General features: G+C 42.7%; 1 protein-coding gene across 6 annotated transcripts in view; it reads right to left on the reverse strand.

Annotated features, from left to right (window-relative positions):
* Positions 1-22535, reverse strand: part of ATRIP (ATR interacting protein) — a 196376-nt gene that overhangs the window by 164261 nt on the left and 9580 nt on the right. The window contains exon 2 of one of the 6 annotated variants that reach the window (XM_068133379.2): positions 17545-17697. The exons of the other annotated variants lie outside the window; for them this stretch is intronic. The gene's annotated coding sequence lies outside the window, so the exon portion shown is untranslated. The remainder of the gene's footprint in view (positions 1-17544; positions 17698-22535) is intronic. 6 annotated transcript variants of the gene reach the window in all.

Genomic DNA, 22535 nt, shown 5'->3' on the forward strand with positions numbered 1-22535 from the left:
CAGCCAAATCACCTGGTCATTGGCATGTCCAAATATCAGCTTCCTAACTCAAAAGGTGCCTGAGTTAATAATGGTCAGAAGATAAATGAAATTTAATTAATTAAATAAGTACTTAATTAAACGCTAATAATTAAATAACTCCTCAATTAATTGATTATTCAAAAAACAAAAAATACCGTATTTGACAAAGGACTTGCTCACTACTGTGCCGAAATTTCAGCTTCCTAGCTCAAAGGATGGCTGAGATATCGTCCGGACAACCAAGAAAGAAAACAAGAAACCAGAGTGAAAACTGAGTACTCTCTTTCAGCGTGCGTCACTGCCGAGCCCCCTTTGGTGCCCGGCAATGACGATTTGCAATGCCTGGAGATGGCATAGGAAAGGAGCGGTGTACAACAAGTACAAATACATTCAAAGTACACCGCCCCATGCCAAATAATTAAATATGCTGCAGCGCGGCATTGCCGGGGAGCCTCCGGCGCCCGGCAATACCGCAGTGCAGCTCATTGAGGCTGCATTGGGAGGGAGAGGTGTACACTAATTGATTGATTAATTGTATAATTAAAATCAATAAAAGATTATCACAAAATATTTTCATAATCAATTGGCTAATCGCATAACTAAACCACTAGTGCTTCATCCGAAGATGTATCTTTTAGAAATTTTATTAAATAAGTCATTTATAAAAAATTAAATAATTAATTGATTACTCAATAAATAATTAATCGATTAATCAATAAATAATTAATAGATGAAATGATTAATCAATAAATCGAAAATATCCTTGATAGCCACATCACTTGGTCACTCATGTCCAAATATTAGCTTCCCAGCTCAAAAGGTGCCTGAGATATTGGCCAAATGAGAAAGAAAATAAATAAATGATTAATAATGAAAATAAATAAATAATAATCATAAAAAAATTAAATTATTAATCAATTTGGTCAGAGAACAAATAAACTACCACTATTTCATCAGAATCTGTAACTTTAAAAAAAAAAAAAAAATTTGTCATTAATCAAATAATTAAATAATTAATCGATTAATTGATTAATTAATAAATCAAAAATATCCTTTGCAGCCAAATCACCTGGTCATTGGCATGTCCAAATATCAGCTTCCTAACTCAAAAGGTGCCTGAGTTAATGGTCAGAAGAGAAAGGAAATTTGATTAATTAAATAAGTACTTAATTAATCGCTAATAATTAAATAACTCCTCAATTTATTGATTAATAAAAATAAAAAATACCGTTTTTGACAAAGGACTTGCTCACTATTGTGCCTAAATTTCAGCTTCCTAGCTCAAAGGATGGCTGAGATATCGCCCGGACAAACAAACAAGAAAGAAAACAAGTACACATACATTCAAAGTACACCGCCCCATGCCAAATAATTAAATATGCTGCAGCGCGGCATTGCCGGGGCGCCTCCGGCGCCCGGCAATACCGCAGTGCAGCTCATTGAGGCTGCATTGGGAGGGAGAGGTGTACACTAATTGATTGATTAATTGTATAATTAAAATCAATAAAAGATTATCACAAAATATTTTCATAATCAATTGGCTAATCGCATAACTAAACCACTGGTGCTTCATCCGAAGATGTATCTTTTAGAAATTTAATTAAATAAGTCATTTATAAAAAATTCATTGATTACTCAATAAATAATTAATCGATTAATCAATAAATAATTAATAGATGAAATGATTAATCAATAAATCAAAAATATCCTTGATAGCCACATCACTTGGTCACTCATGTCCAAATATTAGCTTCCCAGCTCAAAAGGTGCCTGAGATATTGGCCAAATGAGAAAGAAAATAAATAAATGATTAATAATGAATATAAATAAATAATAATCATAAAAAAATTAAATTATTAATCAATTTGGTCAGAGAACACATAAACTACCACTATTTCATCAGAATCTGTAACTTTAAAAAAAAAAAAATTTTTGTCATTAATCGAATAATTAAATAATTAATCGATTAATTGATTAATTAATAAATCAAAAATATCATTTGCAGCCAAATCACCTGGTCATTGGCATGTCCAAATATCAGCTTCCTAACTCAAAAGGTGCCTGAGTTAATGGTCAGAAGAGAAAGGAAATTTAATTAATTAAATAAGAACTTAATTAATCGCTAATAATTAAATAACTCCTTAATTTATTGATTAATCAAAAAAAAAAAAATACCGTATTTGACAAAGGACTTGCTCACTACTGTGCCGAAATTTCAGCTTCCTAGCTCAAAGGATGGCTGAGATATCGTCCGGACAACCAAGAAAGAAAACAAATAAATAAATGATTAATAATGAAAATAAATAAATAATAATCATAAAAAAATTAAATTATTAATCAATTTGGTCAGAGAACACATAAACTACCACTATTTCATCAGAATCTGTAACTTTAAAAAAAAAAATTTTTTTGTCATTAATCGAATAATTAAATAATTAATCGATTAATTGATTAATTAATAAATCAAAAATATCCTTTGCAGCCAAATCACCTGGTCATTGGCATGTCCAAATATCAGCTTCCTAACTCAAAAGGTGCCTGAGTTAATAATGGTCAGAAGAGAAATGAAATTTAATTAATTAAATAAGTACTTAATTAAACGCTAATAATTAAATAACTCCTCAATTAATTGATTATTCAAAAAACAAAAAATACCGTATTTGACAAAGGACTTGCTCACTACTGTGCCGAAATTTCAGCTTCCTAGCTCAAAGGATGGCTGAGATATCGCCCGGACAACCAAGAAAACAAGAAAGAAAACAAACAAGAAAACAAACAAGAAACCAGAGTGAAAACTGAGTACTCTCTTTCAGCGTGCGTCACTGCCGAGCCCCCTTCGGTGCCCGGCAATGACGATTTGCAATGCCTGGAGGTGGCATAGGAAAGGAGCGGTGTACAACAAGTACACATACATTCAAAGTACACCGCCCCATGCCAAATAATTAAATATGCTGCAGCGCGGCATTGCCGGGGCGCCTCCGGCGCCCGGCAATACCGCAGTGCAGCTCATTGAGGCTGCATTGGGAGGGAGAGGTGTACACTAATTGATTGATTAATTGTATAATTAAAATCAATAAAAGATTATCACAAAATATTTTCATAATCAATTGGCTAATCGCATAACTAAACCAGTAGTGCTTCATCCGAAGATGTATCTTTTAGAAATTTAATTAAATAAGTCATTTATAAAAAATTAAATAATTAATTGATTACTCAATAAATAATTAATCGATTAATCAATAAATACTTAATAGATGAAATGATTAATCAATAAATCAAAAATATCCTTGATAGCCACATCACTTGGTCACTCATGTCCAAATATTAGCTTCCCAGCTCAAAAGGTGCCTGAGATATTGGCCAAATGAGAAAGAAAATAAATAAATGATTAATAATGAAAATAAATAAATAATAATCATAAAAAAATTAAATTATTAATCAATTTGGTCAGAGAACACAAACTACCACTATTTCATCAGAATCTGTAACTTAAAAAAAAAAATTTTTTTTGTCATTAATCGAATAATTAAATAATTAATCGATTAATTGATTAATTAATAAATCAAAAATATCCTTTGCAGCCAAATCACCTGGTCATTGGCATGTCCAAATATCAGCTTCCTAACTCAAAAGGTGCCTGAGTTAATAATGGTCAGAAGATAAATGAAATTTAATTAATTAAATAAGTACTTAATTAAACGCTAATAATTAAATAACTCCTCAATTAATTGATTATTCAAAAAACAAAAAATACCGTATTTGACAAAGGACTTGCTCACTACTGTGCCGAAATTTCAGCTTCCTAGCTCAAAGGATGGCTGAGATATCGTCCGGACAACCAAGAAAACAAGAAAACAAGTACAAATACATTCAAAGTACACCGCCCCATGCCAAATAATTAAATATGCTGCAGCGCGGCATTGCCGGGGCGCCTCTGGCGCCCGGCAATACCGCAGTGCAGCTCATTGAGGCTGCATTGGGAGGGAGAGGTGTACACTAATTGATTGATTAATTGTATAATTAAAATCAATAAAAGATTATCACAAAATATTTTCATAATCAATTGGCTAATCGCATAACTAAACCACTAGTGCTTCATCCGAAGATGTATCTTTTAGAAATTTAATTAAATAAGTCATTTATAAAAAATTAAATAATTAATTGATTACTCAATAAATAATTAATCGATTAATCAATAAATAATTAATAGATGAAATGATTAATCAATAAATCAAAAATATCCTTGATAGCCACATCACTTGGTCACTCATGTCCAAATATTAGCTTCCCAGCTCAAAAGGTGCCTGAGATATTGGCCAAATGAGAAAGAAAATAAATAAATGATTAATAATGAAAATAAATAAATAATAATCATAAAAAAATTAAATTATTAATCAATTTGGTCAGAGAACACATAAACTACCACTATTTCATCAGAATCTGTAACTTTAAAAAAAAAAAATTTTTTGTCATTAATCGAATAATTAAATAATTAATCGATTAATTGATTAATTAATAAATCAAAAATATCCTTTGCAGCCAAATCACCTGGTCATTGGCATGTCCAAATATCAGCTTCCTAACTCAAAAGGTGCCTGAGTTAATAATGGTCAGAAGAGAAATGAAATTTAATTAATTAAATAAGTACTTAATTAAACGCTAATAATTAAATAACTCCTCAATTAATTGATTATTCAAAAAACAAAAAATACCGTATTTGACAAAGGACTTGCTCACTACTGTGCCGAAATTTCAGCTTCCTAGCTCAAAGGATGGCTGAGATATCGCCCGGACAACCAAGAAAACAAGAAAGAAAACAAACAAGAAAACAAACAAGTACAGATACATTCAAGGTACACCGCCCCCATGCCAAATAATTAAATATCCTACAGCGCGGCATTGCAGGGGCGCCTCTGGTGCCCGGCAATAACGCAGTGCAGCTCATTGAGGCAGCATTGGGAGGGAGAGGTGTACACTAATTGATTGATTAATTGTATAATTAAAATCAATAAAAGATCATCACAAAATATTTTCATAATCAATTGGCTAATAGCATAACTAAACAACTAGTGCTTCATCCGAAGATGTATCTTTTAGAAATTTAATTAAATAACTCATTAATAAAAAATTAAATGATTAATTGATTAATCAATAAATAATTAATCGATTAATCAAAAAATAATTAATCGATTAAATGTTTAATCAATAAATCAAAAATATCCTTGATAGCCACATCACTTGGTCACTGTCATGCCCAAATATTAGCTTCCTAGCTCAAAAGGTGCCTGAGATATTGGCCAAATGAGAAAGAAAATAAATAAATGATTAATACAACAACACAACAACAACATGCATTTTAAAGGCCATTTTCCCTACTAGAGCGGGGGTTAGCCTTGCGGTCGGTCCCCATGACAATTTTCTCCATTTTGCCCTATTTTCTGCATCTCTCCTTCCCCCTTGCCCGCATTTCTTCTTCGACCATCTTTAGCCAAGTCTTTCTCGGTCTTCCCCATCCTCTACTTCCTTCTACATTCATTTCCATCACTATTCTCAACCAGTCACTTTCATCCTTCCACAACACATGACCAAACCATCTCAACCTGTTCCTCTACACAGCATCAATCACAGGCTCTATTCCCATCATCTTTCGCAATTCATCATTTGTCTTCCTCTCTCTCAACGATACTCCGCACATCCGTCGAACCATTCGCATTTCCACCCTTTCCAACCTTCGTTGCTGCTCTACGTTCATTACCCATGTCTCGCTCCCATAAATCACAACACTTCTCACACATGCAGCAAACACCTTTCCCTTCAGCTTCAACGACACTCCCCTCCTCGTCAATACGCCACTCAGTTCCCGAAACTTCTTCCATGCACATCTCACTCCAGCAACCGTTGCCGAGTCTGATCCACCTTCTCCATTCAGCATGTCTCCGAGGTAGCAAAATGTTTTCACACCTTCCAGCTTCACGCCGTCTCCAAGATCCAACTCAGCATTTCCTCCATCTGCAGCTCCCTCTGTGCACACCTTACATTTGAATGTAGCTGCCACACTGGTTAATGACCCTCTCAGACCACTACATTTTTGATGAACCCACTCAGCGCACATTGTACATTGAATGGAATTCACTCCGACACCCTTCCTGCACACAGCACATCGCCACTTCCCAGTTCTTTCCACCTCCCACATGCTTTACCACTTGCCATCACCTTCGTCTTTCCGATATTCACCTTCAGACCTTTTGTCTCCATACATTCCTTCCACTTGTTCATCTTTTCCTTCAGTCCATCCATACTTTCCGCAATCAACACCAGATCATCTGCATACAACAACTCCCACGGTAAACCCTCCTTTACGTTCTGAGCTAGCACCTCCATCACAGCTACAAATAGTAATGGACTTAGTACCGACCCCTGATGCACTCCCACCTTCACCTCAAACTCACCACTGTTCCCGTCCTTCGTCCTTACAGCTGTGCGTGCTCTTTTGTACATTGCCATCACTACTCTGATCAACCATTCCTCCACTCCTAACTTCCTCAATGCCCATGTCAATACTTTGCGTGGAACCCTATCGAATGCTTTCTCCAGATCAACAAACCCAAGAAACAACTTCTTCCTCTTCTCCATGTACTTCTCCTGCAACTGCCTCACAATGAAAAGCACGTCTGTCGTTCCTCGTCCTGGCATAAATCCAAACTGCATTTCGTCGATCTTCACTTTCTTCCTTATCCTCCTCTCCAACACCCTTTCCAATACCTTCATTCCATGCTCCAATAACTTTATCGCTCGGTACGAGCCACACTCCAGAGGGTCACCTTTCCCCTTGTATAGAGGGACGAGGGTACTCAGTTCCCAATCCACTGGAATGCGGCCTTCTTTCACCACCAGATTACAGATCTCTGTCATTCTCTTCACACCCCAACTTCCTGCTGCCTTCAACATATCTCCCACAACTCCCGTCGGCCCTCCCGCTTTTCCATTCTTCATTGCTTTTTTTTTTTTTTTTTTTTTTTTTTTGTATACAAGATCGAGGCTCGTGAAAGAGCGAACATTAATCACACAGAAAGACAAACAGACACATAAAACAAATAACATCGGGAGCGGTAGACAAGATGGGGAGAGAGGGGGAAGGACACAAACACAACATTTGAGAGCAGGGACCGAGAGACATGGAAACATCGAGAGATCTGTGGGAGGGAGAGGGCTTTGGGGGGGAGGCATGTGAAGGGGGGGGGGCATGTGAAGGGGGGGGGGTGGGAGAGGTATAAACATATGGACACTGCCAGGATTACCAGGAAAGAAGTTGGAATTTCAAACAAGGTGGATCTGGGGTGAATTAGTGGGGGTAGAAAAGATCAAGGTTATGGATGGGGGAAGATAAGAGATGGTGGTGAACAGCTGTTTTAAAGACCTGGAGGGAGGAGAGGGATTGAAGGGAGTGTGGGAGTTTGTTCCACAGGCGGGAGAAAAGAGGAATGAAAGAGTGAAGGTGAGCAGAGAGCCGAGATTTCGGCAGTTTAACCATCAGAGGGTTGCTGGCAGATCTTGTGCGACCTGTAGGAATATTTGGGGGACAGAGCACAGAGAGAGCTGGGGGAGCAAGGCCGGAGAGGAGTCGGTAGAAGACAGAAAGGCCACCTACCTGCCTGCGGTGAGTGAGTGAAAGGCCCTCAGAGATAGCTTCATCGCGGGAGATTCCAATGATTTTGAAAGCTTTGGATTCAACAGCGTGAAGCCGAGCCAGGTGTGAGGCAGGAGCACCAGCCCATAGGGGAGAACAGTATTCCATTGAGCTGCGGATGAAAGCCTTGTATGTGGTGAGGAGCTCAGGTGTGCCGAGGAAGGACTTCGCACGACGGAGGATGCCCAGTCGGCGACTGGCTTTGGAGGCCAGCTTGGAAATGTGGTTTTCCCAAGAAAGATCATGGCAGATAGTGAGACCCAAAGGCTTGAGTGACAGAACTTCTTGGAGAGGATTGTTGAGAAAGTAGATGGGAGGGTTGTCCAATCGATCTTTTCGGAGAGACATAGTAAGAGAGTGAGATTTGTCAGGATTGAAAGACATGTTCCACTTGTTTGACCAGTCTGTGATTTTGTCCAGGTCTTCAGAGAGTGAGGAGGCTGCAGACTGCCGATCTGAGGGAGGAGGAATGGAGCGGCAGAGAGTGGAGTCATCAGCAAAGAGATAGAGAGGATTTTCCAGAGAGTCGGAGAGATCATTGATAAAGACCAGAAAAAGCACAGGGCCCAGCACACTTCCTTGGGGAACTCCAGCCTGAACAGGAAGGGGAGATGAGAGAAATCCATTCAGGGCCACACGTTGACTACGACCAGAGAGGAAGTCCGCAAGCCATGCATGGAGATTTCCACGGATACCATAGGAGGAGAGTTTGGTGAGCAGAGCTGGGTGCCAGACCGTATCAAAGGCCCGTGATATGTCAAGGGAGACAGCTCTGATTTCCTGTTTGGCATTGAGGACCTCCATCCATTGTTGAGACAGCAGAAGCAGCATGTCCAGAGTAGAGTGACCTGGTCTGAAACCAAATTGATGATCAGAGATCAAGCCATTGGAGAAGAGGAAAGATTTCATATCCGAAGCAATGATGGATTCCATGACTTTGCTGATAATTGGGAGCAGGCTGATTGGTCTGTAGTTGCAAGGATCTGTTTTTGCACCTTTTTTGTGTAAAGCGGTAATGTTAGCTGATTTCCAGGATGCTGGCAGATTACCTTGAGCAAAAGATAGGGTGAAAAGAACAGAGAGAGGGTGAGATAGAGCGGCAGAGCAGGATTTTAGGACCCGTGGGCTGATGCCGTCTGGTCCAGTTGCAGAATCAGAGTCGAGGTTTGACAAAAACTCCTCCACCTTGTCAGGAGAGAAGGACACAGAGTCCAGGAGCAGTTGGGTTCGACTGGGAAAGGTGGGAACAGAGAGAGATGGGTTTGGGACTAAGGATTTCGAGGCGAACACAGAGTTGAGGCATTCGGCTTTGTCACGTGCGATGTCAACTGTGTGGCCATTTGAGGTAAGGGAGGGGATGGAGGGGGAACAAACACCAGAAACGGATTTGACCAGACGCCACCAGGATTTGGAGGAAGGAGACAGGTTTGAGAGTTCATTCTTGAGTGAGGAGAGATAGTGCTTCCTGGCACTCCTGAGGGTAGACACACACTTGTTCCGAGCTTGGTGGAAGGAACTGAGATTTCCTTCAGTTGGATTAGCCTTCCAAGAGGCAAAGGCAAGTTGTTTCAGGGCAACTGCCTCACCACAAGATTCAGTGTACCATGGACGGGAGGAAGGGTAAGACAATTGAAGGCGAGATGGGATAAATCTGTGCATGAGAGAGATCAGTTTGCTTTGGAAGAATTCCCAGGAAGAATTGATGTCAGAGGCAGTGGAGATGGGAGACCAATCCAGACGATTGATGGCTGCTTGAAGACCGTCCCAGTCGGCCTGAGTGAAATGCCAGACTCGTCGACGCTGAGGAGGCTCTCTGAGAATGGCCAGAGAGATGTCCACTTTGACAAGCACATGATCAGAAGAACCGATTGGAGCAGAAGAAGAGCAGCAGACATTAGCAGGGAAGTTTGTCATAACCAAGTCTAGAAGAGAAGATACTCCATTGGCTGAGATCCGGGTCGGGAAATTGACAGATTGTGTCAATCCCAGTGAGTCACAGAAGTCCTTTGCTGAGGTGCCATGACTGGTGAGAGAGGAACCCACACCCAACCAGGTGGCATGATGACAGTTGAAGTCACCACATATGAGGCAGAGAGAGTTGGGATGAGTGGATAGAAGTTGGTCCATGTTGTCAGACATTGAAATGTAGATGGAGTCATCACTGTTTGGGGGACGGTACAGAACACATATGAACAAAAGGTGGGAGCGGAGAGGAAGCCGTAACCAGAGGTACTCCTGCGGGTGAGGAGGAAAGAGAGCAGTGCAAGGAGAGTGAGGAAGAGAGTTTTTGACAAAGATAGCCACCCCACCACCAGGCCGAGGCTCAGGTCTATCATACCGGAGGAGGGAGTAACCAGGAAGAGATATTAAGGAATCAGAGACATCTTGAAGGAGGAAAGTCTCTGTTAAGCAGATCAAGTCTGGATTGTCAGAAGCAACCTGTATGGAGAGATCAGTCAGGTTTGAGCGAAGGCCCCGGATGTTTGAGGTCCATACCGTTAATGAAGAGAGAGGGGGAGCATCGGGTACAGGACAGGGGAGGGGAGGAGTAGGGTAAGATGAAGGATGAGAGGGGGAGGTAGGGAGAGCAGTTGATAGTGTTTCAGATGTTGCAGAAGAGTTCCAAGAAAGGGAAGGATGAGGAGGATGAAAGGTTTGATGGTGAAGGGATGCGGCACAGTGAGGGGTTGTTTGAGGGGGGGCAGAGGAAAGTATAAGGTTTGGGGGGGTGGAGGTATGAGATTGAAGGGAGACGAAGTGGGGAGGAGGCAGCTTGGAGGAGGAGGGGGGAGGAGAGAGAATTGGAGAGGAATGGTATGGGGGGAGAATTGAATGGGAGGGATTGGGGGGGAGTTTAGGAGGGGAGGGGCAAGGGGGGAGTTTTGGAGGGAAGGGGCAAGGGGGGAGATCAGGAGTGGAGGGGCAAGGGGGGGGATTAGGAGGGGAGGGGCAAAGGGGGAGTTTAGGAGGGGAAGGGCAAGGGGGGAGTTTAAGAGTGGAGGGGCAAGGGGGAAGTTTCGGAGTGTAGGTGCAAGGGGGGGGATTTGGATGGGAGGGGCAAGAGGGGAGTTTAGAAAGTGGATGATTAATGAAAGACGAACATTGATAACAAATTGGGTTTGTTGTGATTTTCAAGTTAGCAATCCGATTCAGAACGATGGAGGAGGGATGGAATGAATGTGAATTTAGACCATGTAGTGAGGGAGACGTATAAGATATTGAATTTCTTTTTTTTGAAGTGGAATGAGTTGGAGAGGAAATTGAGAAAAGCCTTTTAAATAGGAAGAAAAACAGCGTGTTGTAATATACCACTGAATAAAACACAGAAGGGGAAAGGTTAAACATATTTAAATAATATTTAAACAGAACTATGAACAATCTTATATGCACAAAAATACCAACGGGGGGAGAGCCGAGAGGGACCACCACGAGTCACGTGAACAGGGCAAACGGTGGATGGCAAGGAGATAATGGGGGTGGGGCGAACAGCACACCTGGACAGAAAATACAGGATGAGACAACAGTACACGTGGAGAAAAGAAAATAAATGTTTTTGTTTTTTTTGTTTTTTTTTGGCGGGGGGGGTGGGGATTTAGAACGTTAGACAGTATTATGTTCGGGGTAGAAGGGAAAAAACCAAGAGCCAAGCAAAACACGCTTAAGTTAACAAAACACCGACGGGGGTACAACTACAAGGCCACACACGAGGAGCAGAACACGATTAATTAATTACGAGTTACAGGAAATTCAAACCAAAACTAACTAAAATCAAACAATATCGCATGGACGATAAAATAACGAGTTGAAATTTGACAATCTATCTGGGGAAATGGGGGAGAAACACGTGGTCGAAGAACGAACGAACGAATAAGAATGAATAAACGAATGAGCACAGAGAAGGTAATGTCTTTTTTTTTTGTTTTTTTGAGTTGAGATTTACATAAGGAAGTAGGCTTTGGGGTGAAAAGACTGCGAAAACAGAGAACGAAAGTTATTGGATCACAAACGACAGGCGCTGAGAGAAAAACAAAGCCTCAAGGTTGTACAGTGTACACTGTACAAGGCCTCAAGACGACACGAATTAACACGATTTTCAATACAGGTATGAAAGATTTGCACCGAAAATCTTTGTCGGGACAATATACGTACATACACCATAAAAGAAATACAGTTACAACGAAAATACAAATGGGAACAATTACTTAACTTCGATTTCGATGGAGAGCGTGTAGAGCTGCGAAAAAACGAACCCACGCCAGCAAGACCAGAAACGGAAGTGAAACCGGCTTTTATCGCTTCCTCAACTTCCTTCTCAGTTATCTTCTCTGCCGGTCCTAAAACTGGGTTACTCTCTATGTTGCCATCCCATTCATTCTCTGTATTCAACAGCATTTCCATATATATTTTCCATCTTCCTTTAATTCCATCTGGGTCGACAACGATTTGTCCCACTTCATCCGTCAAGCAACTCACCCCCATCACATCACACCTCTCTTTCGCTATCTGCTTTGCAATCCTGAATACTGCTTTCTGACACGCTTCCGAATCCAAGCGTTCTCCGAACATTTTCCTACATGACTCCTGCGCCTTTGCTACCTCTTTCTTTGCAGCCTTCCTGGCTGCCTTATAACTTTCATGCTCTGCTGTTTCTGCTCCCGTACCCTTTGCCTTCTGCCACTCCTTGAACTTCTTCCTCTTCTCATCAATCCTCTTTCCAACTTCATCATCCCACCACCATGTTTCCGAGTGCCCCGGTGGTCCTTTTGTCCATCCACATACCTCACCAACGGCTCCCAACAGACTAGCTTTCATTGACATCCAACCACTTTCAAGCTCAACCACATCATCCTCTACCCTACTCAGCCTCTCTTTTAATGCCTCCCTTACTGTCACCTCTTTCAACCTCCACACCTTCATTCTCGGTTGGTACTTCACCCGCCGAGCTCTCTTCGCACCTTTCACCCTTATGTCGCAGACAACCAAGTGGTTCTGTGAAACAGCCTCCTCCCCCGGGATCACATTTGTGTCCCGGAGGTGCCCCCTATCTCGCCTACGCACCATCAGGTAGTCAACGGTTGTTGTCGACCCACCTGACATGTATGTAACAAGCTTATTATCCTCTTTCTGGAACTGAGTATTACAAATCAACAAATCAGCTCCATCAGCAAACTCCAAAATCCTTTCACCTTCTCCATTTCTCACACCATATCCGTAACCCCCATGAACTCCCTCAAAACCATCCATACTCCTTCCCACATGTCCATTTAGGTCTCCTCCCACCACAACAACTTCCTCATCTTTCACGTTTTCCATCAGCTTCTCTATCGCACACCAGAACTTGTCCTTCTCGTCATCGCTTCGACCAACCTGCGGAGCATATCCCGAGATGACGTTCACCAAGAGCTTTCCAATCATCATTTTCACCATCATCAACCTATCACTCAATCTAGTCACACTCACCACACTGTCTACAAACTCCTCAGAAAACAGGACACCAACACCATTCACGCCCTCCAGGCACCCTTGCCACACAAACTTGTATTTCTGTCCCTCCCTACCCTTCACCATTCCCACACCACTTCCCTTCCATCTCGTCTCCTGCACACAACATATGTCCACTCTTCTTCTGACCAATGCTTCCACCACTTCTCCTGATCTCCCTGTCATTGTCCCGACATTCCATGTCCCCAAACCTCAGAAACCGATCTCCACTTCGGGCTGTACCCTGCCCATATGTACTTGTAATTGCCATGGTTCTCTTTTTGAGGCAATGTTTTTATGGCCGGATGCCCTTCCTGACGCCAACCCTCTTAGTCGTCTCTTACGACACGCAGGGATACGGTGTACCTGTTCTAACCAGGGTACACACTGGGAAATGTTTAAAACATGGAAATTCTGGGGGGGGGGGGGGGGGCGTCAGCATCACGGCTGCGGTTTAAACATATTCCAACAATATCCAAACAGAACCATGAAAACCATGAAAAACAATCTGGGAAAAGTCTCCAAGCGAGAACGTGGATTTGAGAAAGAAGGAGCAGAGGCGGAAGAAAAACGAGATACAGTGGGCGGGGCACAAGTCGAGACGAGGAGGAGAGCGAACAAGCACGTGCCCGGGAGGAGAGAAAGAATCAATATAGAATTATTTGTCTATCCGTTTGTCCTGTTTTTAAAAACGCCGGACAAAGGGTAAGATGCCCACGAGAGGCAGGGGGGAGAAAAGAAAATCAAAGAAACAAGCAAATACGATGAAGGAAAGAACTTACACTCACAAAACACCGACGGGGGTAAAGGAGCCCGGAAAGACCAGGCCGCGCACGAGGCGCGAATAAAAAACGACCAATCACACACAAATCCGCAACAACCACAAAACCAAAACTAAACAGAAACACACAACAACACACACACAACAAAACAACCAGCGGAAACCCGACAAAGACACGAATGGGAAAACACTCAAACTTTGATGCCGTGGAGAGATCGAAGCAAGCCTCGTCGCCCGAGGGACCGGAAGTCCTACCTCCAAATATAATAATCAAATAATCAAAAATCAAATAATAATCAAAAATAAATGATTAATAATGAAAATAAAAAAATAATAATCATTAAAAAATTAAATTATTAATCAATTCGGTCACAGAACACAGAAACCACCACCATTTCATCAGAATCTGTAACTGAAAAATAAAATAAAAATTTAGTAATTAATCGAATAATTAAATAATTAATCGATTAATTGATTGATCAATAAATCAAAAATATCCTTGATAGCCACATCACTTGGTCACTCATGTCCAAATATTAGCTTCCGAGCTCAAAAGGTGCCTGAGATATTGGCCAAATGAGAAAGAAAATAAATAAATGATTAATAATGAAAATAAATAAATAATAATCTTTTTCAAATTAAATTATTAATCAATTCGGTCAGAGAACACAGAAACCACCAGCATTTCATCAGAATCTGTAAATTTAAAAAAAATAAATTGTCATTAATCGAATAATTAAATAATTAATCGATTAATTGATCAATTAATAAATCAAAAATAGCCTTTGCAGGCAAATCGCCTGGTCATTAGCATGTCCAAATATCAGCTTCCTAACTCAAAAGGTGCCTGAGTTAATGGTCAGAAGAGAAAGGAAATTTGATTAATTAAATAAATACTTAATTAATCGCTAATAATTAAATAACTCCTCAATTAATTGATTATTCAAAAAACAAAAAATACCGTTTTTGAGAAAGGACTTGCTCACTACTGTGCCGAAATTTCAGCTTCCTAGCTCAAAGGATGGCTGAGATATCGCCCGGACAAACAAACAAACAAACAAGAAAACAAACAAGAAACCAGAGTGAAAACTGAGTACTCTCTTTCAGCGTGCGTCACTGCCGAGCCCCCTTTGGTGCCCGGCAATGACGATTTGCAATGCCTGGAGATGGCATAGGAAAGGAGCGGTGTACAACAAGAAACCAGAGTGAAAACTGAGTACTCTCTTTCAGCGTGCGTCACTGCCGAGCCCCCTTCGGTGCCCGGCAATGACGATTTGCAATGCCTGGAGGTGGCATAGGAAAGGAGCGGTGTACAACAAACAAGAAACCAGAGTGAAAACTGAGTACTCTCTTTCAGCGTGCGTCACTGCCGAGCCCCCTTCGGTGCCCGGCAATGACGATTTGCAATGCCTGGAGGTGGCATAGGAAAGGAGCGGTGTACAACAAGAAAACAAGAAAGAAACCAGAGTGAAAACTGAGTACTCTCTTTCAGCGTGCGTCACTGCCGAGCCCCCTTTGGTGCCCGGCAATGACGATTTGCAATGCCTGGAGATGGCATAGGAAAGGAGCGGTGTACAACAAGAAACCAGAGTGAAAACTGAGTACTCTTTCAGCGTGCGTCACTGCCGAGCCCCCTTTGGTGCCCGGCAATGACGATTTGCAATGCCTGGAGATGGCATAGGAAAGAAGCGGTGTACAACAACGAGAGTGAAAACTGAGTACTTCCTTTCAGCGTGCGTCACTGCCGAGCCCCCTTCGGTGCCCAGCAATGACGATTTGCAATGCCTGGAGATGGCATAGGAAAGGTGCGGTGGACAATATTGATATGTCCAGATATGTTAAAAAGATTTTTTTAAACATTTCATGGGGTGTACTTACTTTTTCCACGTGCGAAATTTCCATTTATGTTTATTTAAATTATACAATGGACTACAAAATGTAAATGTTTCATGATATTTGTTATATTATATCACCTTTATCTATCAACATTGTTGAAATGAAGATCAAATAGCTGTATGTTGATATATGTTGAAAAAGTCAAAACTTTACATGGGGTGTACTTGCTTTTTCACATGACTGTACAAGTGGAGAAGTTTCCAAACAACTGCCAACTTGTTCAGGCCAGGCCGCCCCAGCAAGTTCAGCCCGAGAGCAGACCGCAAGATGCTGAAAGAAGTCTCGAAGAACCCCAGTATGTCATCACGGGACCTACAGGTCGCTCTTGCCACTGTTGATGTCAAAGTGCACGCGTCTACCATTAGAAAGAGGCTGCACAAATTTGATCTACATGGGAGGTGTGCCAGGAGGAAACCTTTGCTGTCCAGAAAGAACATCAGGGCAAGACTAAAGTTTGCCAATGAACACCTAGGCAAAGACCAGCACTTCTGGAACAATGTGCTCTGGACAGGTGAGTCAAAGGTAGAGCTATTTGGCCACAGTACCAGAAGACATGTTTGGCAAAAACCAAAGACAGCATTTGACCACACGAACCTAATACCAACTGTAAAGCATGGTGGTGGAAATATTATGGTTTGGGGCAGCTTTGCTGCATCAGGGCCTGGGCAGCTCACCATCATAGAATCCACACTATGAATTCTTCATTGTACCAGAGGGTGCTTGAGGATAATGTGAGGCCATCTGTCGGAGAGTTGAAGCTCAACCGAAGGTGGACCTTGCAACATGACAATGACCCTAAACATACCAGTAAATCCACCAAGGAATGGCTGAAAAGAAAGAAATGGAGGGTTCTGGAATGGCCAAGTCAAAGCCTGGATCTAAATCCCATCGAGATTTTGTGGGGGGATTTGAAACGAGCTGTGCATGAAAGAAACCCCTCAAACATCGCACAGCTGAAAGAATTCTGCATGGAGGAGTGGGCAAATATTCATCCCAGTCGATGTCAGAGACTGGTAGACAGTTATAAGAAACGCCTACTTGAGGTGGTTTCTGCCAAAGGGGGCAACACCACCTATTCGAGCCAAGGGTGTACTTACTTTTTCCACATGCGAAATTTGCATTTATGTTTATTTAAATTATACAATGGACGACAAAATGTAAATGTTTCATGATATTTGTTATATTATATCACCTTTATCTGTCAATATTGTTGAAATGAAGATCAAATAGCTGTATGTTGAAATATGTTGAAAACGTCAAAACTTTACATGGGGTGTACTTACTTTCTCACGTGACTGTATATTGTTTATGGGGGTTATTTATATTGTTTATGGGGTTTATCGAACGTTTATGGGGGGTAGGCAATGTAATACCTTAGTCCAGGTAGAATTGTATAGCATAATGTGCTCCGAATTGCGTGATGAAGAAGAACCCCCATGTACATAAGTAGGGAATCCGTTAGACCGGATGTCGCGCAAGTGTATCTTTGTCCCAATGACAAGGGGTGGGGTTATGCTAATTAGTTAGGGATTAATGGAAAATCCTCAGTATGTAAATTGCCTCTGTGATTTCTCCTATGTTCCATATAACACGACACACACACAGCCAAGCCAAGCAATCGGCATGAATTATAACATTAAATGAAAAAAAACAACTGGAACAGGACATTGAACAATACCGCTGGTGCCGCCAGCCGCCACATCGCAACATCAAGCAGGCAGGTCTGTGAGGCCACGCCCTGAAGAGCTGGAATTGGTCCGGTACGATAGAGCGATGAGATGGGACTCGCTGATCGGAGCATGGCACGACGTCGTCGGATGACGTAAGAGCCCTGGGTACAAAAGACATGGGTCCCGACATTTTCCCTCTCTCTGGGCTGGCCTCCATTACGAGCAGTTGCACAGTGCATTCAGAAAGTATTCAGACCCCTTCACTTTTTTCACATTTTGTTATGTTGCAGCCTTATGCTGAAATCGTTGAAATTCATTTTTTCCCTCATCAATCTACACTCAACACCCCATAATGACAAAGAGAAAACAGGATTTTAAAAAGTTTTACAAATTTATTAAAAAGAAAAAACTGAAATATCACATTGACATAAGTATTCAGACCCTTTGCGATGACACTTGAAATCTGGCTCAGGTGCCTCCCATTTCTCTTGATCATCTTTGAGATGTTTCTACACCTTGATTGGAGCCCACCTGTGGTAAATTCAATTGATTGGACATGATTTGGAAAGGCACACACCTGTCTATTCAAGGTCTCACAGCTGACAATGCATATCAGAGCAAAAACCAAGCCATGAGGTCGAAGGAACTGCCGGCAGAGCTCAGAGACAGGATTGTGTCGAGGCACAGATCTGGGGAAGCCTACAAAAAAAATTCTGCTGCATTTAAAGTTCCCAAGAGCACAGTGGCCTCCATAATTCTTAAATGGAAGAAGTTTGGAACAACCAGGACTCTTCCTAGATCTGGTCGCCCGGCCAAACTGAGCAATCAGGGGAGAAGGGCCTTGGTAAGAGAGGTGACCAAGAACCCGATGGTCACTCTGGCTGAGCTCCAGAGATCCTGTGTGGAGATGGGAGAAACTTCCAGAAGGACAACCATCACTGCAACACTCCATCGATCTGGGCTTTGTGGCAGAGTGGCCAGACGGAAGCCTCTCCTCAGTGAAAGACACATGAAAGCCCGCTTGGAGTTTGCAAAAAAGCACCTAAAGTACTCTCAGACTGTGAGAAACAAGATTCTGTGGTCTGATGAAACCAATATTGAACTGTAGGCTTCCGTCTGGCCACTTTGCCATAAAGCCCAGATCGGTGGAGTGTTGCAGTGATGGTTGTCCTTCTGAAAGTTGCTCCCATCTCCACACAGGATCTCTGGAGCTCAGCCAGTGACCATCGGGTTCTTGGTCACCCCTCTTACCAAGGCCCTTCTCCCCCGATTGCTCAGTTTGGCCGGGGTGGCCAGATCTAGGAAGAGTCCTGGTTGATCCAAACTTCTTCCATTTAAGAATTATGGAGGCCACTGTGCTCTTGGGAACCTTCAATGCAGCAGACATTTTTTTGTAGGCTTCCCCAGATCTGTGCCTCGACACAATCCTGTCTCTGAGCTCTGCAGGCAGGTCCTTCGACCTCATGGCTTGGTTTTTGCTCTGATATGCATTGTCAGCTGTGAGACCTTATATAGACAGGTGTGTGCCTTTCCTAATCATGTCCAATCAATTGAATTTACCACAGATGGACTCCAATCAAGGTGTAGAAACATCTCAAAGATGATCAAGAGAATTGGGAGGCACCTGAGCTAAATTTCAAGTGTCATAGGAAAGGGTATGAATACTTGTGTCAATGTAATATTTCAGTTTTTCTTTTTAATAAATTTGCAAAACTTTCTAAAATCCTATTTTCTCTTTGTCATTATGGGGTATTGAGTGTAGATTGATGACGGAAAAAATGAATTTAAACGATTTCAGCATAAGGCTGCAACATAACAAAATGTGAAAATGTGAAGGGGTCTGAATACTTTCTGAATGCACTGTATATCCTTCTCACTTCCTGGTGTTCGTGTAAGGCGACGGTCACGCATTTTGTCTTCGTGGTCCCTGGCTTTCATCGGTTCAAGCAACCGCATTGTCCTTTCCTTGGCTCATCGATGCTGGCTGTGCATCGTCTGGGTGCGCTGAGAGATGTCGGTGCTGTGTGAAGCGGACGACGAGGATGAGCGCGACTGGAGTGAACGAACGGCGCGCTAAGGCCTGGTTCCCGCGCATGAACTGCGCGCAAATGCATGTTTTCCCGTGCAAAAACGCGGGGCTGTGACGATTCCCGACGGAGTTCAAAAGCTGCTCAAAGCAGAGTACAAAAACAAGCACGCATTATTTTCCAGTTATTTTTCCCCATGTATTGTATACGAGTCTGTATAGAGGGTCCCTCGGTTAGGAATTTTAGTTTAGCATGCATTCTTTTATCGGCATTTCTTTCAATAAAGCTGGTATTTTTGCATTACAATTCCGTGATTACCAGGGTCTAAGACATCCGGTGGGATCTGTACAGGTAAGAGCTTCCCGCCCTCATCCCCCGCGTGTATTCACACCGCCATTGGATTGAATGCCTTGGACTATTAAGCTCGATTGGCTTTCTGTCCCCAGGGGTGTTCACCCTGGGAACACGACAATATGTTCTTTGTATTAGCTCTTACACGAGCCTCGACTGAGTATACAAAAAATAATAATAACTAGAACTGCCACTTCAAAACTGCTGGCAGTGACGACCGTTTTCCTCCGCCTTCCCGCTTTCCTGCAACCCCGCTTTCATTGGACATGCTTTGACACAACCCCGCTTTGATACAACCCCACTTGGATACAACGTTGCTTTCTACAACCCCACTTTCATCATAATTAAAGCTACACTGAAACGGCACATAGCTGGAGAGAATAAAATGTACAACTTCTTCTTTTTCACATAATAACACTTGCTACCTTGCAGACCGTGAAACCAATCATGCTGAAATTTTACACACTTATTTCACTTGACCCCTCCGACATTCCTTCAAAGTTTCACGTCGATCAATGAAGCGGTTCAATACATAAAAGGTTTTTTAAATCTCCATTGAATTAATATCCATGGTACACGGAATCTTGTGGTGAGGCTGTTGCCCAGAAACAACTTGCTTTTGTCTCCTGGAAAGCAAATCCAACGGAAGGAAATCTCATTTCCTTTCACAAAGCCCGAAACAAGTGTGTGTCCACCCTCAGGAGAGCCAGGAAACAATATCTCTCCGTTCTCAAGACCGAACTCTCTTATCCGTCTCTCTCTCTTCCAAATCCGGGTGGCATCTGGTCAAATCTGTTTCTGGTGTTTGTTCCCCCTCCATCCCCTCCCTCACCTCAAACGGCTACACGGCTGACTCCACACGTGAAAAAGCTGAATGCCTCAACTCTGTGTTTGCCTCTAAATCTTGTGTCCCAAACCCATCCCTCTCTGTACCCACCGTACCCAGTCGTACCCAGCTGCTCCTGGACTCTGTGTCCTTTCCTCCTGACAAGGTGGAAAAGTTTCTGTCAACCTTCGACTCTGATTCTGCAACTGGTCCTGACGGCATCAGCCCACGGGTCCTAAAATCATGATCTTGCACTCTTTCACTCCCTCTCTCTGTTCTCTTCACCCTCTCTTTTGCTCAAGGTCATCTGCCATCTGCTTGGAAATCAGCCAACATCACCGCTTTGCACAAAAAAGGTGCAAAAACAGATCCTAGCAACTACAGACCAATCAGCCTTCTCCCAATTATCAGCAAAGTCATGGAATCCATCATTGCTTCAGATATGAAATCTTTCCTCTTCTCCAATGGCTTGATCTCTGACCATCAATTTGGTTTCAGACCTGGTCACTCTACTCTGGACATGCTGCTTCTGCTTTCTCAATAATGGATGGAGGTCCTCAACGCCAAACAGGAAATTAGAGCTGTCTCCCTTGACATTTCACATGCCTTCGATATGGTCTGGCACCCCGCTCTGCTCACCAAACTCTCCTCCTCTGGTGTCCATGGAAATCTCCACGCATGGCTGGCGGACTTCCTCTCTAGTCATAATCAACGTGTGGCCTTGAATGGGTTTCTCTCATCTCCTCTTCCTGTTCAGGCTGGCGTTCCCCAAGGCAGTGTTCTGGGCCCTGTGATTTTTCTGGTCTTCATCAATGATCTCTCTGACTCTCTTGAAAATCCTCTCTATCTCTTTGCTGATGACTCTACTCTCTGTCGCTCCATTCCTCATCCCTCAGATCGGCAGTCTGCAGCCTCCTCACTCTCTGCAGACCTGGACAAAATCACAGACTGGGCAAACAAGTGGAACATGTCTTTCAATCCTGACAAATCTCACACTCTTACGATGTCTCTCCGAAAAAACCGACTGGACAACACTCCCATCCACTTTCTGAATAATCCTCTCCAAGAAGTTCTGTCACTCAAGCTTTTGAGTCTCACTATCTGCCATGATCTTTCATGGGAAATCTACATTTCAAATCTGGCCTCCAAAGCCAGTCGCCGACTGGGCATCCTCCTTCGTGCGAAGTCCTTCCTTGGCACACCTGAACTCCTCACCACATCCAAGGCTTTCATCCGCAGCTCTATGGAATACTGCTCTCCCCTCTGGTCTGGTGCTCCTGCCTCACACCTAGCTCGTCTTCACGCTGTTGAAACCAAAGCGTTCAGAATCATTGGAATCTCCCGCGATGAAGCTAACTCCAAGGGCCTTTCACTCACTCACCGCAGGCAGGTTAGGTTGGTGGTCGTTCCATCTTCTACCGACTCCTCTCTGGCCTTGCCCCCCCCCCCCCCCCCCAGCTCTCTCTGGGCTCTGTCCCCTAAATACTCCGACAGGTCGCACAAGATCTGCCTGCAACCCTCTTATGGTTAAACTGCCAAAATCAAGACTTTCTGCTCACCTTCACTCCTTCATTCCTCTTTTTTCCCACCTCTGGAACAAACTCCCTCACTCTCTTCAATCCCACTCCACCCTCCAGGTCTTTAAAACAGCTGTTCACCACCATCTCTTATCTTCCCCCATCCAAAACCTTGATCTTTTCTACCCCCGCTAATTTCACCCCAAATCCTACTTTTTTGAAATACCAACTTCTGTCCTGGAAGTCCTTGGTCTCCTTGTGTTTTATACCTCTCCCCC

Source organism: Myxine glutinosa, chromosome 12 (genome assembly GCF_964187855.1).
Source record: "Myxine glutinosa chromosome 12, kmMyxGlut1.1, whole genome shotgun sequence".
NCBI lineage: Eukaryota > Metazoa > Chordata > Myxini > Myxiniformes > Myxinidae > Myxine > Myxine glutinosa.